Genomic DNA, 17,562 nt, shown 5'->3' with positions numbered 1-17,562 from the left:
GAGTATGACAGGACTTTTGAGCTGAGGTTGACTGAATATATTCTTTCCCAGGCTGCTCTCCCTCCTCACTACACCATGTTTCCTTACTTCCTTATCGACTTACGGACCACTAGGTTAATCCCTTCATAATACTTGAACCCTTGAATTATGCCTGGCTTGAGATGCATGGAATCTTCTGGTAGATCTCCAGTCTAAACTATTTTATTGCTATCTAATTGGTCCAAAAATATTTTTAGTTAGAAAGCCCATATTGTTCTCTCCAAAGTGTGCACAACTTTGGAATGTAAGACAAGATATCTAAAAGTATTCAAGGTGTTAGGTAGCAAAGGAAGAATTGCTGAGAGTTGACGTTCCAAGCGCCATAGATCCTACATTTTATCCATAAGAGTAGGTCACATGAGACACTTGCTGATGGTATTCTTCTAAAGTAATTAAGTTTTCATGAAAATGAGTATTCATAATGGGCAGTTCTGTGTCCTCTTTTCCATCTCCCCAAAATAAGTATGTAGTCTGTCTCTCATTTCCTCTCTTTTCCCTTCTTCCCCTTTGCATCTTTCTTCCTCTCCTCTCTCGCTATTTCTGCTGCAGTTTTTTGTCTTAGGAATTTTTATTTGTCTTCCATTTCAAAGGTCTTTTTGTAGATGTCCTCATGGCCTTAAAGCTGCAAATTTTGGTCACTAGACTGTGAGCTCCATTAGCAGCTTACCACATTGTCCCTATTACTTGAGTAGAGCTAAAGAAACACATTCTAGAACAAAGGCAGGAAGGGAAGTGGAGAAAAGGAGATAGAAAAAAAGGAACAAAATATGGTTATAAATTGCAGAAAATTTCATGATCAAATACCATAAAACAGTTATGTATTTTTATAAGCTTCTCTCTAAAGAACCATTGGGCATAACTTAAAATGGGTTTCAGAAAAAGGAGGGAACAGAAACTCTGCTTTTCAATAGTGGTGGTATTACATATGTATTACTGTCTTCCTGGTTTGTGTTTGATTTAAAGATGAAAATGCTCTGCATATTTCTCCAGCTGTGTTCCCTCAGCAGGCCTGGACATGGAGTGCTCTGAGAGCAGCTGTCTGTTCACATGCGTTTTTATTTGCATCGCTAAGAAAGAGCAGCCCAGCTCATGAATTAAACATGATTCTTCTCTGGTATCCATACCATCCCGGTAAGTTACTTCAGCTAAATTTTTTGTTTTTGAAAGAGTAGGCAGGAGGAACTAGTGAGGCAATTTTTAAAAAAGGATATCTTTCTAGTAATTCACTTTTTTGGTATAAGAACAATCTGAGGTAAAAGGACTTCTTTAAAACATCTGAAAATATTGACATTTTTATTTTGCTATTGTTATTCTAATAACAGTTTTCATTAATCCACTTCCTCATTTTCAATATAAATATTGTATTTTTAAAAACTGTAACTAATTTTAGTATGAAAAAACACTATAATACATTGGTATTATAGTACATTGGTTTCTTTGTAGAGAAAAAATTTTAAAGCAAACACAGCTTAATATTAATTAAATTAGAAGGTAATCATTTCATATACCAATACAATATAATATTACTACATAATTGTCAATAAAAAGGAAAAAACAACATTCTTATTATCAATAAAGCCCACATTTTGAAATACTTTAGTTCAATGTGTCTCCTAATTCAGAACCAACTGATATTTGTGAATGTGCTATATTAAATGTTAGTAAAATACGTGTTTATAAAAGTATAACACATAGAAAAAGTATAGGTTTTCACCTGAAAAAAAATTTTACAGATAATAAATTTTGAATTTAGTGTTGAGGTTTAAAGAACAATGAAGTTTTCTTTTATTTCTCTTTGCCCTTTCTTTGTTTAAATCCCATGAGTTGATGCTTCCTTGGAAAGTTTAAAATTGATTTGCTCTGTAACTCATTTTAATCATTTGTAAATGTTTCCCTCTCCACCTAATGGGAACTCAGGATGTGATATTTATGAAGATTAATAACATTATATTAATCTAAAATTTTGAGAAATTCCACTCATCTCAGTTAATATCATCAACACATAAGATCACCATATTAGCTCATTATTCTACTGCTCTAATTGTATTTATATGCATGAAATTTTTCTTTAAGTAATGACTTCATAATTTTTCTAAGCTTCAGAAATTGGAAGTCATCCTTTTAAAACAGAGGCATTTACATATGTTATTATTCCTAGAAATTCTCTTAGTAGGAGCAGAAAGCAGAACCAACTAAATAATTTTCAACTTCTAGAGAAAAATGACAACTCATTACTTTATTTGAAAATTATTGAGAAATTTCAGACAATGACAGTGGGACACTAAAACAAATATGAATCCTACTAAGTGAGTTTGGTGAGCCTACTAAGTGGGCTTGGTGAGATGGTACAGGTCACACATACCTGAAGCTACCTTAGCAGAGAGTGGGGAAGGAAAGGAAAAGGCAGTGGAGGAGGGAAATCCACAACATAAATTTCTCTGATGGTTACTTAATAACCAATAAATCTAAGTGTATGAGTGTTTTACTCACAAATTATATCATGGAACTGTGAAATTTTTAAATGCATTTATCAAGTTTTCTTTCAATTATTAGAAAGGATTCTGTTTATAAACAACGCTATTGTCAAGAATATTCTAGTTGGTTAGCTGAAACATTTTGGAGAGCTGAAAAGTGATAATATACCATTGTCAAAGTGGAAGGGTCATACATTTGAACTAAGGTCAGGATATAATGACATACAGATTGAAGAAGCAAATATAATGAAGGAATAGATGTGAGATAACAAAGTAAGATTATTCTTCAGACATCAGGTTGTAACTGTGGACTCTCTTCAGTCATTCTCCAACTACTTTGAATTCATCTGTTAAACACTTGGCTCTATTCTAAGTGTTGGGAATTCTTCAATGAACAAAACAGATCCATCATGTTTAGGAGATAGGCAATTAACAAATAAGTAGTAGAAGAAGTGTTCCCCAGATGGTGAAAGCATGCAAAAAAATAGTGTGAAAGAAAGAAAAACAGCTCTGTATAAAGAGTGGAATTATTGCTCTACAAAGGTATTAAGGAAGGTCTCACTTATAAGACCTTATTGAAGCAGAGACCTCAGGAAGAGAGAACAGATATGTAAGCAAAACAAGCCAAACACAGAAGTCAAAAGCTTCAGGGAAAGAAACACAAAGCTTGATGGAAGAACAAATAGAAGCTTCTACAGCTACTATGTGAAGATCAAAAAGCTAAAGAAGATAATTTATAATCTTGCAGGCATTCACCTTTTGACTTTTATTAGGAGTGAGAACTGAAGCCATTAGAAGGTTGGGGGCAGCTGACCAAGAAATTTCACATATCTTATACACATCTTTCTTGTCATATTCTTAAGTAGATGGAAGGAAGACAAAGAGAAAGGAACTATGAAGAGGCTACTGTTTTCATCCAGGAAGGAAAGGATAGAATTTTAGATCAGAAAATTAGTGGTGGTATGAGAGATAATGCTATTCAGATTATGATTTTGTAAAGTATCTAGATTTTAGACATGGGACATGAAAAAAGAAAAGAATCTGTGATAATTTTATGAATTTTTATCTGATTGATCAGTAGTATATAATTACCATAGATTGATCTGTGAAGACCAAGTTTAGAGGGTATCAATTAGATATTCAGTTTGAAGAGCATGGCTGAGACTGGTATCATGGAGGATAGGATTCATCACTGTATTATAGCATGTAAAGCTGTGAGGCTGAAGTCTGTCTAGGGATAGAGTTAGTTAGGGAATGCTACCATTTTATTCCAGTAGTTGAGGAGGAACAAGCAAAAGTGGTTGAGAAAGGGAGATGTTAGGAAGAAAACTGGGAAGGTAGTTGATACCATAGATGACAATTTAAAAAGGGGTGGCAGATCTTTCTTGAATTACAGCCTTAAACTAAGTGTGCTCCAGAATATACTCCATAACGGGGTCCCTAGTGTGAATTCCTATATGAATCAGTATGGGGTCTATGAATAAAATTCCCATATCCACTGTTTTGCAAGGGTACTTGTTTGGAAATAACTCCTATTCTCTCTTCATCTGCTGTAGATTAATAAGTTTTTCTTCATTCTAAAAATAATTAAATGAATTGTAGAAAAATACTAAGAGTGGTACAGGATGTGGAGGAGGAAGAGGCCAATTAAAAATATAGCCAATTTAAATGACTGCAAATTCTTATTGAATTTAATAATCTGCAAAAACTGGTAATTTGGAAAGACTAACTTTGATGTGTGGAAGTGTTATTAAAGTGTGTTTGTAATATGAGAGGAGAGGAGAAAATGGACAAATGTATAGATGGAAGGAAGAATGGAACTATAGTAGTAACTTACAGAAATGAGGATTCAGAAGAGGTTTGAGAGATGCCTGTATTTCAAAATTCATTTGGGAATGTTGGTGGAAACTTTGGAAACTTAGTGAAAGCTTTGCTTTCTTTGGAAATCATAGTTTTTTTAGTTGATAGGTCACAAATTATAAAATTGCCTCAATATTTTGTATCATAGTATTGGTATGTAACCACAACTTTAACAGTCTTAATGTTTTTCTCAGTCACTTGCACTTTAGACAGGTTTCTTCCTTTTCTTAGAACATTTACCTTAGAAAACTTGGAATTTTTTATTGGTTCTCTGCTTCTTTGAGATGTAAATCTCCTACCCTCAGGCCAGTTTTGCAGCCTGAGAATGTCCTTCTTAAGCACCTGGGAAATATTCCTATGAATTGTAAACATCAAGAAAGATAGGTGAGGGATTCCAAGATGGTGGCTAGAGGGAGGAAGCAGAAAGCGAGCCTCCTATAGCGGAATTTTGGAGAGATGCTGGAGACACACCTTGCAGGCAAAACCATCAAGAAGAAGCAAAACTTTGAGCCTTCCACACCTCCAGCTGGCACAGAGCATTGCCACGTCACGTTAAATGGAGAAACCAGGAGGGCCCCCAGGCCGCCAGTTGCGTGCACACAGATGGCTTGGGAAGATGCAGACAAGCTTACTGTCGATTAGTACACTAACGCTCGCTGTTTATACCTTTGAAACTTTCTTGCTTGATTCTTTGTTTTGTTTTCTCCTACTTGTCTGTTTATTTGTTTGCCCCTTTTCTTTAACTTCTTGCTTTCCATCTCCTCTCACCCTTCCATTATAAATATTACCATTGCTATTATTACAAGCTAGAAAATACTTAACTGCACACAGTACAGGGACAGTAACAACACCAAGGACAATGACAGGAAGACAGAAAAAACAGGGAAACCAGTTTCCCCACAGCAAAAAATTAGTACAGGAACCAGAGGGGAAGGAAGAAAACAGATACTCAGATCCAGACTCCAACAAAATGAAGATAAACTATGCCAAAGGACCCAATGAAGCCCACAAGAATAATTTAAAAGAAGACACATTACAGGTACTCAATGAGAATTTTATAGAGATGATACTGGATACGGTCAACCAAAATGTACAGGAGACACTCAAGAAATTCCAAGACAACAAAAATAGAGAATTTGAAAAAGCAAAAAAAGAAATAAAGGAAACCATAGAAGCACTGTATAAACACCAAAGTGAAACAAAGAACACGATTAATAAACAGATAAATGAACTCAGGACAAAATGGACATTAAAGAGGAAACCACCCAGGGTATGGAAAACCTCAAAAAAAAGAATGAAACACAACTGCAAAATAAAACAGAAGGCCAATACAGCAGAATAGAACAAACAGAAGACAGAATCTCAGACTTGAAGATGAAATTGTAATTAAAGGAAAAACCGAAGAACTACTAATTAAACAACTCAAGACCTGTAAAAAGAAAATGCAAGAACTCACCGACTCTATCAAAAGACCAAACTTGAGAGTCATGGGCATCGAAGAAGGAGAAGAGGTGCAAGTGAAGGGAATGTGTAATATATTTAACAAAATAATAATGGAAAATTTCCCAAATCTAGAGAAAGATATTCCCATACAGACGCAAGAGGCCTCCAGGACACCAAACACACCAGATCAAAATAGAACTACCCCATGACATATCATCATTAAAACAACAAGTTCAGAAACCAGGGAAAGAATATTGAAGGCTGTAAGAGAGAAAAAACAAGTAACATACAAAGGTAAACCCATCAAAATCACAGCAGACTTCTCAACAGAAACATTAAAAGCAAGAAGAGCGTGGGTTGAGATCTTCCGGTCACTGAATCAAAATAACTTCACCCCCAGGATACTCTACCCAGCAAAACTATCATTCAAAATAGATGGAGCAATAAAAGTCTTCCATGATAAGCAGAAACTAAAACAATATGTGACCACAAAGCCACCACTACAAAAGATTCTTCAAGGGATTCTGCACACAGAAAGTGAAACCCAACTTAACCATGAAAAGACAGGCAGCACCAAACCACAGGAAAAGAAAAAGCAAGAAAGTAGACAGTAACCTCAACTTAGGTACACACAATCAAACCTTCAAACAACTAAGACAACTAAATGACAGGAATCACCACATATCTATCAGTACTAACACTTAATGTTAATGGACTTAATTCACCCATCAAAAGGCACTGTTTGACGAAATGGATTGAAAGGGAAGATCCAACAATTTGTTGCTTACAGGAGACCCATCTCACCGACAGAAATAAGTATAGGCTTAGGACGAAAAGTTGGAAGAAGATTTACCAAACCAATGGCCCCCGAAAACAGGCAGGAGTAGCAATATTTATCTCTGACAAAGTAGACTTCAAACCTACATTGAGCAAATGATATAAAGAAGGACATTCCATACTAATAAAAGCAGCAATAGACCAAAAGGAAATAATAATCATCAACCTGTATGCACCCAATATCAATACACCCAATTTCATCAAAGATACCCTGAAAGACCTAAAAGCATATATTAACACAAACACAGTGGTTGTGGGAGACCTTAACACCCCATTATCATCAATAGATAGGTCATCCAAACAAAAAAATCAATAAAGAAATACAAGATCTAAAATATACAATAGATCAAATGTACCTACTTGATGTGTACAGAACATTTCATCCAACTTCTACACAATATACATTCTTCTCAGCAGCCCATGGAACCTTCTCCAAAATAGATCATATCCTAGGGCACAAAGCAAGCTTCAGCAAATATAAGAAAATAGAAATTATACTGTGCAAACTACCTGATCACAATGCAGTAAAAGTAGAACTCAACAACAAAAGTAAAGACAAAAAACATGCAAACAGCTGGAAACTAAATAACTCATTACTTAATGAACAATGGATCATTGATGAAATAAAAGAAGAAATTAAAAAGTTCCAGGAAGTCAATGAAAATGAAAACACAACCTATTGGAACCTATGGGACACAGCAAAGGCAGTTCTGAGAGGAAAGTTTGTACCCATGAGTGCATATATGAAAAAGACTGAAAGATCCCAAATCAATGACCTAATGGTACATCTCAAACTCCAAAAAAACAAGAACAAGCAAATCCCAAAACAAATAGAAAGAGAGAAATAATAAAAATAAGAGCTGAAATCAACGAAATAGAAAATAAAAAAACCATATAAAGAATTAATGAAACAAAAAGTTGGTTCTTTGAAAAAGTAAACAAGATCGATAGGCCCCTGGCAAACCTGACTAAAATGAGGAGAGAAAAAACCCAAATTAGTAGAATCAGGAATGCAAAAAGGGAGATAACAGCAAACACCATGGAAGTCCAGGAAATCATTAGACTGCTTCGAGAACCTATATTCAAATAAACTTGAAAATCTTGAAGAAATGGGCAGATTTCTAGATACATATGATCATCCAAAACTGAACCAAGAGGAAATTAATCACCTGAATAGATCTATAACACAAAATGAAATTGAAGCAGCAAGCAAGAGTCTCCCCAAAAAGAAAAGTCCAGGACCTGATGGATTCTCTGCTGAATTCTATTAGACCTTTAAAGAAGAACTGATACCAACCCTCCTTAAACTGTTCCACGAAATAGAAAGGGAAGGAAAACTGCCAAACACATTTTATGAAGCCAGTATTACACTTATCCCAAAACCAGGCACCTCCAAAAAGGAGAAATATAGGCAAATCTCCTTAATGAACATTGATGAAAAATCCTCAAAAAATAATGGCAAACCGAATTCAACAACACATCAAAAAGATTTTTCACCACGACCAAGTAGGCTTCATCCCAGGAATGCAGGAGTCGTTCAACACACGAAATTCAATAAACGTAATAAACCATATTAACAGAAGCAAAGACAAAAACCACTTGATCATCTCAATAGATGCAGAAAAAGCCTTTGATAAGATCCAACACCATTTCATGATAAAAGCGCTAAGAAAACTAGGAATAGAAGGAAAGTACCTGAGCATTATAAAAGCTATATGTGACAAACCTACAGCCAGCATTATACTTAAGGAGAAAAACTGAAACCATTCCCTCTAAAATCAGGAACCAGACAAGGATGCCCACTATCTCCACTCTTATTCAACATAGTACTGGAATTCTTAGCCAGAGCAATTAGGCAAGAAGAAGGAATAAAAGGAATACAAATAGGTAAAGAAACTGTCAAAATATCCCTATTTGCAGATGACATGATCCTATACTTTAAAGACCCAAAAAACTCTACTCAGAAGCTTCTAGACATCATCAATAGCTACAGCAATGTAGCAGGATATAAAATCAACATAGAAAAATCATTAGCATTTCTATACACTAATAATGAGCAAACTGAAAAGAATGTATGAAAACAATTCCATTTACAATAGCCTCAAAAAAAATCAAGTATCTAGGTGTAAACCTTAGAAAAGATATGAATGACCTCTACAAGGAAAACTATAAACTTCTGAAGAAAGAGATTGAGGAAGACTATAGAAAGTGGAGAGATCTCCCATGCTCATGGATTGGTAGAATCAACATAGCAAAAATGTCGATACTCCCAAAAGTAATCTACATGTTTAATGCAATTCCCATCAAAATTCCAACGGCATTCATTAAAGACATTGAAAAATCTACCATGAAATTTATATGGAAACACAAGAGGCCACAAATAGCCAAGGCAATACTCAGTCAAAAGAATAATGCAGGAGGTATCACAATACCTGACTTCAAACTATATTACAAAGCAATAACAATAAATACAGCATGGTACTGGCACAAAAACAGACATGAAGAACAGTGGAACAGAATAGAGTACCCAGAAATGAAGCCACACAACTATAATCACCTTGTCTTTGACAAAGAAGCTAAAAATGTACGATGGAGAAATAGCAGCCTCTTCAACAAAAACTGCTGGGAAAACTGGTTAGCAGTCTGCAAAAAACTGAAACTAGATCCATGTTTATCACCCTATACCAATATTAACTCAAAATGGATCAAGGATCTTAATATCAGACAGCAAACTCTAAAATTGATACAGGAAAGAATAGGAAATACTCTGGAGTTAGTAGGTATAGGTAAGAACTTTTTCAACGAAACCCCAGCAGCACAGCAACTAAGAGCATAGATAAATGGGACCTCATAAAACTAAAAAGCTTCTGTTCATCAAAAGAAATGGTCTCTAAACTGAAGAGAACACCCACAGAGTGGGAGAAAATATTTGCCAGCTACACATCAGGCAAAGGACTGATAACCAGAATATATAGGGAACTTAAAAAACTAAATTCTCCCAAAACTAATGAACCAATAAAGAAATGGGCAAGTGAACTAAACAGAACTTCCTCAAAAGAAGAAATTCAAATGACAAAAAAACACATGAAAAAATGCTCACCATCTCTAGCAATAAAGGAAATACAAATTAAAACCACGCTAAGATTCCACCTCACCCCGGTTAGAATAGCCTTCATTAGCACCACAACTAACAACAGGTGTTGGCGAGGATGTGGGGAAAAATGAACCCTCTTACACTGTTGGTGGGAATGTAAACTAGCACAACCACTCTGGAAAAAAATTTGGAGGCTACTTAAAAAGCTAAATATTGATCTACCATTTGATCCAGCAATCCCACTCCTGGGGATATACCCAAAGGAATGTGACTCATGTTACTCCAGAGGCACCTGCACACCCATGTTTTTTGCAGCACTATTCACAATAGCTTAGTTTTGGAAACAGCCAAGATGCCCCACCACTGATGAATGGATTAAGAAAATGTGGTATTTATACACAATGGAATACTACTCAGCCACGAAGAAGAACGAAATGTTATCATTTGCTGGTAAATGGATGGAATTGGAGAACATCATTCTGAGTGGGGTTAGCCTGGCCCAAAAGACCAAAAATCATATGTTCTCCCTCATATGTGGACATTAGATCAAGGGCAAACACAGCAAGGGGATTAGACGTTGAGCACATGTTAAAAGCAAGAGCACACAGGGGAGGTGTGAGGATAAGTAAGACACCTAAAAAATCAGCTAGCATTTGTTGCCCTTAAAAGAGAGAATCTAAAGCAGATACCTTAAAAGCAACTGAGGCCAATAGGAGAAGGGGACCAGGAACTAGAGAAAAGGTTAGATCAAAAAGAATTAACCTAGAAGGTAACACCCATGCACAGGAAATTAATGTGAGTCAACTCCTTGTATAGCTATCCTTATCTCAACCAGCAAAAACCCTTGTTCCTTCCTATTATTGCTTATACTCTCTCTACAACAAAATTAGAAATAAGGGCAAAATAGTTTCTGCTGAGTATTGAGGGGGTGGGGGGAAGAGGGAGGGGGCTGAGTGGGTGATAAGGGAGGGTCTGGGGGCATGGGGGAGAAATGACCCAAGCCTTGTATGCACATATGAATAATAAAACAATAAAAAAAAGAAAGAAAGAAAGATAGGTCCCTGTCTTCCCCATCTCTGTGGGGAGCAAGGGAATCAACTTCCACAAGCAAATCAATTATCAAACACAGATGGCCTAATCACATTGGTCAGAGCTCCAGTACTCTTTCACTAGTTTTCCTGAGGGCTTGTTTCATTGGAGGTGAATTCAATCTTCTCTAGTGAAGTAAGTGGTCTTGACTCCCCTGGGAAATCTTGAAGACCTTCCTTACATGTTTAACTCCATCCAGTGCAACATTCCTTTTACAAATGTCTCCGACTTCCAGATCCAATTGTCTAATTGGCCCAATTACACTTCTCTAAAAACATTCCAGGAACATACAAAGCCCTTGACTTTGAAACTGTTCCATCAATTTACTTCCCAACAACAAGATTTCATTCTTTGTTATGGCTGAATAAAATTTCATTATAAATAAATATCAAATTTTCTTAATTAATTCATCAGTGTTGGGGCATCTTGGTTGGATCCATAGTTTAGCTATTGTGAATCATACTGCAGTAAACATGAGTGTAAAGGTGCCTGTTTTGTATCCTGACTTACATTCCTTCAGGTAAATCCCTAGGAATGATATTGCCAGATTATTTGGCAATTCTACTTTTAGGTTTTTGAGGAACCTCCATACTGTTTTCCATAGTGGTTGTACTAACTTACATTCCCACCAGCAGAGCAAGAGGGTTTACATTAAGAGAAGTCCCATACAAGAGAGGAAGGGTAAAAAAAAGGAAGTTAAGAAGGTTAATACAGTTGTTGTGCTTCCTATACAAAGATGAATACAGAATTTTTAAACTTGTTGAAATTACCATAAGAAAGGGACTATGTTAGAAAGGAAGAAAATAGAGATAAACTAATTTTGGTTATAATACATATATACATTAAGATATCACAAGAAAATTCCCTGTACAGCTATCTTCTATACAAAGATACAAAAATTTGTATAAATACAAATTATCTTCTTTCTTTTTTTTTTTTTTTTTACAAAAAGAAATAGAAGGGCAGATCAGGCCTTGCCAGGGGAGTTGGAACCACTGGGAGGGGGTGGAGGATGCAGGGAAAGGGTATAGGAGGGTGAATATGATGCAAAAACTGTGTATATATGTATGTAAATGGAAAAATGTGACCTGTTGAGACTATTCCAGGAATAGAATACTCTTCCAGGGAAGAGAAGGAATACAGTAGAATGATGGAGGGGGTGAATTCAATTATGATAAATTTAATATATCATAAGAACTTTTGTAAATGTCACAATGTACTCCTAGCCCAACAGTAGTAAATAAATAGATAGATAAATAAAACTCCAAATTCATATTTTTCTCTGATATCCACTGCTATCTATAGTCTAGGTTCTCTAAAACAAGACTCACTGTGTCCCTTTCTCTTTAGAAAGGCCCTAAATTGCACACTTTTGGAAACCTTGTCAATCTCATTTCTTTCAGCATTGGCACCTGCTCACTGTCCTTTTCAGAGTTAGAGTTGCTGGTCCCTAGAAGTACCCAACCCTCTTCTACCTTGGTGCTTCTGCTGCATCTCTCTGAGGGCTTGCATTTTCAGTTCATCACAGTTTCTGCTCCAAGTGCCTTTTCTATCAATCTATCAAATCCATACACTCTATCAGCACTGGACATCAGTTTTTATACATGCATGTATTTGTTGATTTTCCCATCTTCACTGTACTGTAAAACTCAAGAACTTAACAGACTTTGTCAAATTTATTCAATGTTCTCAAAGTAGTAATCCACAAGCTAAAGGTACTAAATGAATATCTGTTAAATGAATAAATTAATATCCCAATTCTCTTTACTTTCTAATTAGGAAGTTACTAGCAGTACTATTTCCAAATCTGAATTAGATACTATTGCAAATTCTCAAAAATGAAAATAGAGAATTATGATAACTACAACTTAAAAATAGTTAGTGATGTCATTGTTTTAATATTGAAATTAAAATAAAATCAAGACTGTATATTTGAATTTGACTTTTTCATTCTTATTAATAGATATACATCATGTTCTTTGAAACAATTTTTATATTAATGATCTACTGGAAAAAATGCTGTTCTAATATTTTAGATTTGTACATTAAATATTTATTTCAAAATATAAGCTACATATATATTTAAATGCAGTTAACTAATCAATACAAAAAGAATTGGAGGATAGAAAAATGTCCATTAAGCTATGGCTTTCATTGTACAAATCAGTGCACATTTTGATATTTACCCATCTTTCCCTCATCTCTAAGGATGAGATAATGGCACATGAACGTGCTTTGAATTGCCGGTATTTTCATTGAGAAAATACAAGATGGGTGGGAAAGAGTAAGAAAAATTTCCTGCTTGTATTGCATGTAAAGTCCTGAATAATGAGTACCTCACAGTATGCAACCATTAATTCACTCATCCTTTGCTCAAGTGATACATACTGCTCAAATTGTTTTCTGTTTAAGTATGCTAAGAATTTTTACTATCCCATATCAATTTTCTTCCCTTTGCTTCCTTGTGAGCACTAGAGTTAAAAATAATGTAATAAAGTACAAAAAATAGTGTCTAATGTTTATACCTCAGGGAAACAAAACAAGACATTCTGCACATTGAGCCTAATAGTTTATGGGAGTGTTCTAACTACTGATAAATATCAGTACTGTCATCCAGTATAAGTAGTAGGAAGTAAATACCATATTTTCTTATCTCACTCATCAGTTGTGGGGCATCTTGGTTGTTTCTACAGCTTGGCTACTGTGAATAATGATGAAATAATTGTGGGTGTGTAGGTGTCCTTATTACAACCTGAAACTACTGAGAAAGTCCTTGCCTATGCCTATTGTTTCCAGTGTATTCCCTGCTCTTTCCTGTATTAGATTCAACATTTCAGGTCCAATATTAAGGTCCTTAATTCACTTTGAGTTGAAACTTCTACAGGGTGACAAACATGGATCTAGTTTCAGTTTTCTGAATGCAGATATCCAGTTTCCCCAGCATTTGTTGAAGAGGCTGTCTTTTCTCTATAATATGTTTTAGGCATCTTTATCCAAAATCAAGTGGGCATGGCTGTATGGATTTTTCTGGGTCTTCTATTCTATTGGTCTTCATGTCTGTTTTTGTGCCAGTACCATGCTGTTTTTCAGTAATATGACTCTGTAGTTTAGTTTGAAGTCAGGAATTGTTGTATTTCCAGTGTTCCCCTTTTTGCTCAGTATTGCCTTGACTAGTCACAGGCTTTCATGCTTCAATGTGAACACCCTTTTCTACACCATTCTACTTCTGTAGTATCAAAGTAAGTTGCAAAATGCTTATGGACTAGCACACAATGGAATTGATTTTCAAAGGTTAGAACATGCATCTCTTCTTTGGATATATAGTTGAAAATGGTAAATATCTATGATACGAATTAAAGCTAAGCTTGGGATAAAAGAATGTTTCAGGCATAAGTCTACAAAATCAATAATACAAATGCTCATCTTCAAATAGAAACTGTTTCCTTATGATCTATATGTTGCCCAATCTTATTCTGTGAGACCAAATGTGCCTTATACATATTTGTTAATGAACTTGATGTGTAAAAGTATTAAGCTATGAAGAAAATCTCAGAAAACATCTGAGTAAAAGAAAAACAGATTGTAACTGAGTCCATGAATCAAAGCTAGATCTTAATAGATTATAACTGACAAAAGGGGAGATAGTGATTATGGAAAAGAGATGAAAATAAACTGTATAGTATTAGTGAAATGTATTTTCTTGATATAAAAATACCTCTTGGAATAGCAATTAGAATTTGCAATAAATTTTGGAATGAGTTTTTAAATTATCTACCTTCTTTACTTTTTATTTCCTTCCAAGTAATGAATATAACAGAAAGTTATCAAACACAGCTACTAAGATTGGTTTCTAGGTATTAATTTTTTCAAGGTTTATTTTTTAAATTAACATGGCTATATTTCTGTAACTCAAAACGGATCTTCTTTTTCAGCATGTAATGCTTTAACTTGTATAGGTGAGAGTGAATCCAGGAATATACATTAAAAATAAGTATAGAAAGATCTGATAAGGATATCATGTTTCATATTTCAGTAAATGCTAGTTCATCTATATCACCCCATGGAAGGCTATTATGTTGGAGCCATGTAATTTAAGGAAAATATTTATAGATAAAATCTGTTTCTAATTCTTTCTCCTTTTAACCTATTTATTATGATGTAAGTTCAGTCCCAATGGTTAGGAACATTAAGAGTAAGACAAGAGAAGTTAGCCAGGCTCAGAAGGCCAAAAGCTGCATGTTCTCTCTCATATGTGGAATATAGACCTAATATAAATGCAGCAATCTTATGAAACATTGCTCACAGTAAGGCGAGATTGCATATGAGAGGGGTAGGGTTAAAGGAGGAAACTAAGAAGATGAATACGGTTAATGTACTCTCTATACACGAATGAATATAGAATTCTTAAACCAGTTGAAACCAACATAAGAAAGGGAATAAAGTAGAATGAAGAAAAATAGAGGAGATGAACTAATTTGGGTTATAGTACATATATACATGGAAATGTGACAAGGAAACTCCCTGTGTTGCTACCTTTAACTCAAATAAGCAAAAATGTCATTTTTGTTTCTTTTTTCTTCTACAAAATTGGAGAACAGGGGGGCAAAACAGGTCTTGTGGGGGATGGGGAGGCTGGTATCAGTAGGAGGGGAGAGGTGGTGGAGAAAGTAGTTAGGAGGGTGAATATGGTGCAAAAACTGTGTGCACATGTATGTAAATGCAAAAATGATACCTATTGAAACTATTCCAGGAATGGGGGAAGACAAAAGAGAGCAACAGAGGGAGTGAATTCAAGTATGATATATCTGATACATTGTTAAAACTTTTACAAATGACATAAAGTACACCAACCCAGTGCAATAATAATAATAAAAAAAAAAAAGGATCGCCCCTGAAATGAATAGAATTATTTTTTTCACTGAGAGGCAGAAACCCATAAAAACATTTTTGAAAGTCACAAAAAGAAATGAATAAGACATGTTCATATTGTACTTGGTAAATGGTAAAAATGGAACCACCTACAAAGCTAGTGTGCACACACATCCTGCTGATATTGGTTGGTTTAAATTTATGTTAAGCAAAGATTTGCACCATGATGAGTTGACAACTAGAAGACTTGATTTTGTTATGGGAAAATATAAAAAGATGAACTCAAACACATCTATAAGGTTGAACTGAATCAAGAACCTACATTATTGGCTAATTGTATTAGTTTCAGAGTAGGAAACATGGAACATTGGCCTGTAGGGATGAATACATGAAATTAATACTGAATCCTGAAAAAATACAAATATAGTGCATCTGTGCATCTGCCTGGAATGCTACTTGCCATAAAGTCATGGGGAAGTTTCTTTTCTCCTACAGAGATGTAAGAAAATCAAATATTCCTAAATCATTCCTAATCTTGTTCAAATTTTCTACTTCCCTCCTCGTCTCTCCCTCCTTCCACCTTCAACTCCTTCTCTCCCTTCCTCTCTTTCTTTTTTCTGTCGTTTTTCATCAACAAATATTTATTTGGTGAATACTATGTGTTAGGTTTGTGCTGAAGGGCACATTATTATAAAGGAAAATATTCTACATGAACTCATAGAGCCAATTGTCATTTTAGATATTTCTCTGCTTCATAGAAATAAAACACTTAGACCTTCCTTTCTTTTTGACTCTTTCTGTTTCTCTTCTGTTTGTATTCATTCTTCACCAAAGAACGATATTATATGAATATAATCCTTATAGACTTGTTTTGTAGTAGTGAGTAGATGGGAAGCTGCACATTAGGAAAAGAGAGAAGGAATTAGTAGCACCTAAATTATTTCTTAAATTGAGATTTATTTTACATACAATACATGAAAATCTTAATGTGTTCATTTCATTAATTTTGACAATTGCATATATCAGCAGAATCACCATACTATTCAAATTATAAAACTTATAATTTTAAAATATATGTAATAGTGAAAAACCCATGACTTTTTGAGATATTTAAAATCTGTCTTTTTAAAAGTCATCAGGCTTTGTGATTGGACTGTGTTTTCATAACACATCTTACAGTCTCATAAAGGAGGGCTTATGAGACTCAAAGGATCTGCATCTTAGTAGTGCTTTCAATTATGACATCTATGAAAAGAAATGTCAGATAGTCAATGTATGAGACATAGAATACAATTCTGAACCTGGCTTTCTATTTTATTTTTTACCATAGGATAGTATAAAGGAAATGATGGTGTAAAATTGAAATAATTTCTAAGTTGTTTTTATAGAGTATTTCTTTTTTTCCCATTAGAAAATGGGAAAGCTACTAGAAGAAATTCCTAGAACAAAAACCTAGACTAACATTCTAGAAAAACATTCTATTTTTTTTTGTTTCTATGAACCATATAACGTTTTATTCAGCTAAAGCTTTCTGACTGCTATCGAGGCACAGTGATACCTAGTCTATTAGTCCCTTTTAAATAATAATGTAAAAATACTTTAATTTCTAAACTTAATTTACCCTTTATTTCTCCAGATCCAAGAAGCAAAAAGTACCAGCATCATGTTCTCATATATTTTTAACTTATTTGATTTATTTAAGGAAGGGTGAAAGATTTTAGTTTAAGATATTTGAGGTTATTTGAGGTTAAGATAGCTCTCCCACTGTCTTATCCCAGTCCTCAAAGCATGCACCACACTGCTTTCAAACCTTATTATAATTTATGTTATAGTTCATTTCAGATATTGTTTATTTCT

General features: G+C 34.6%; 1 protein-coding gene across 3 annotated transcripts in view; it reads right to left on the bottom strand.

Annotated features, from left to right (window-relative positions):
- Positions 1 to 17,562, bottom strand: part of Grid2 (glutamate ionotropic receptor delta type subunit 2) — a 1,442,266-nt gene that overhangs the window by 764,601 nt on the left and 660,103 nt on the right. Inside the window, exon 1 of one of the 3 annotated variants that reach the window (XM_074041372.1) lies at positions 7,014 to 7,093. The exons of the other annotated variants lie outside the window; for them this stretch is intronic. The gene's annotated coding sequence lies outside the window, so the exon portion shown is untranslated. Of the gene's footprint in view, positions 1 to 7,013; positions 7,094 to 17,562 lie in introns of those variants that run through there. 3 annotated transcript variants of the gene reach the window in all.

This window comes from Castor canadensis, chromosome 9 (genome assembly GCF_047511655.1).
Source record: "Castor canadensis chromosome 9, mCasCan1.hap1v2, whole genome shotgun sequence".
Classification (NCBI taxonomy): domain Eukaryota; kingdom Metazoa; phylum Chordata; class Mammalia; order Rodentia; family Castoridae; genus Castor; species Castor canadensis.
The sequence above is the reverse complement of the archived record's forward strand: the minus strand, read 5'-3'. Positions and strand labels throughout refer to the sequence as shown.